We start from the raw sequence: 1,665 nt of genomic DNA, 5'->3' as shown, positions 1-1,665 counted from the left end.
AAAGACAGACACTACCTCAGAGTGAAAAGGTGGAAAACAATTTTCCAAGCAAATTGTCCAAAGAAACAAGTGGGAGTAGCCATTATAATATCGAATAAAATTTACTTCCAACCCAAACATATCAAAAAAGACAAGGAGGGGCACTTCATAATCATAAAAGGTAAAGTCTAACAAGAGGAACTCTCAATTCTGAATATCTATGCTCCAAATACAAGGGCAGCCACATTCAGAAAAGAAACTTTAGTAAAGCTCAAAGACACATTGCATCTCACACAATAATAGTGGAAGACTTCAACACCCCACACTCAGCAATGGAAAGATCCTGGAATCAGAAACTAAACAGACACATGTGGACACTAACAGAAGTTATGAAACAAATGGATTTAACAGATATCTACAGAACATTTTATCCTAAAACAAAAGGCTATACCTTCTTCTCAGCACCTCATGGTACCTTCTCCAGAACTGACTATATAATTAGTCACAAAACAGGTCTCAACAGATACAAAAATACTGAAATTTTCCCATGCATTCTATCAGATCACCATAGACTAAGGCTAATCTTCAATAACAGCATAAACAATAGCAAGCCAACACTCACTTGAAAACTGAACAACAATCTACTCAATGATACCGTAGTCAAGGAAGAAATAAAGAAAGAAATTATAGACTTTTTAGAGTTTAATGAAAATGAAGCCACAATATACCCAAACTTATGGGACACAATGAAAGCAGTCCTAAGAGGAAAACTCATAGCCCTGAGTTCCTCCAAAGAGAAACTAGAGAGGGGATACACTAGCACTCTGACAGCATAACTAGAAGCTCTAGAAAGAAAGGAAGCAAATTCACCCAAGAGGTGTAAACAGCAGGAAATAATCAAAATCAGGTCCAAAATCAACCAAGCGGAAACAAAAAGAACTATTCAAAGAATCAATCAAACCAAGAGCTGGTTCTTTGAGAAAATCAACAAGATAGATAAATCCTTAGCCAGACTAATTAGAGGTCACAGGGAAAGTATCCTAATTAACAAAATCAGAAATGAAAAAGATGTAACAACAGAACCTGAGGAAATGCAAAACATCATCAGATCCTACTACAAAAGGCTACACTCAACAAAACTGGAAAACCTGGATGAAATGGACAACTTCTTAGACAGATACCAGGTACCAAAGTTAAATAAGGATCATATTAATGATCTTAACAGTCCCATTTCCCCTAAAGAAATAGAAGCAGTCATTAATAGTCTCCCAACCAAAAAAAAAAAAAAAAAAAAAAAAAAGCCCAGGACCAGATATGTAAACTAAATGGAGAGAAACTTGAAGCAATCCCACTAAACTCAGGGACAGGACAAGGCTGCCTACTATCTCCCTAACTTTTCAATATAATACTTGAAGTCCTAGCCAGAGCAATGAGACAACAAAAGGAGATCAAGGGGATACAAATTAGAAAGGAAGAAGTCAACATATCACTATTTGCAGATGATATGATAGTATATATAAGTGACCCTAAAAATTTCACCAGAAAACTCCTAAACCTGATAAACAGTTTCAGTGCAGTAGCTGGATATAAAACTAACTCAAACAAATCAGTGGCCTTTCTCTACATAAAGGATAAACAGGATGAGAAAGAAATTAGGAAAACAAAACCCTTCACAATAGTCACAAA

The sequence above is a fragment of the Mus pahari genome, chromosome 21, assembly GCF_900095145.1.
Source record: "Mus pahari chromosome 21, PAHARI_EIJ_v1.1, whole genome shotgun sequence".
NCBI lineage: Eukaryota > Metazoa > Chordata > Mammalia > Rodentia > Muridae > Mus > Mus pahari.
This window is presented reverse-complemented; position numbering follows the sequence as displayed.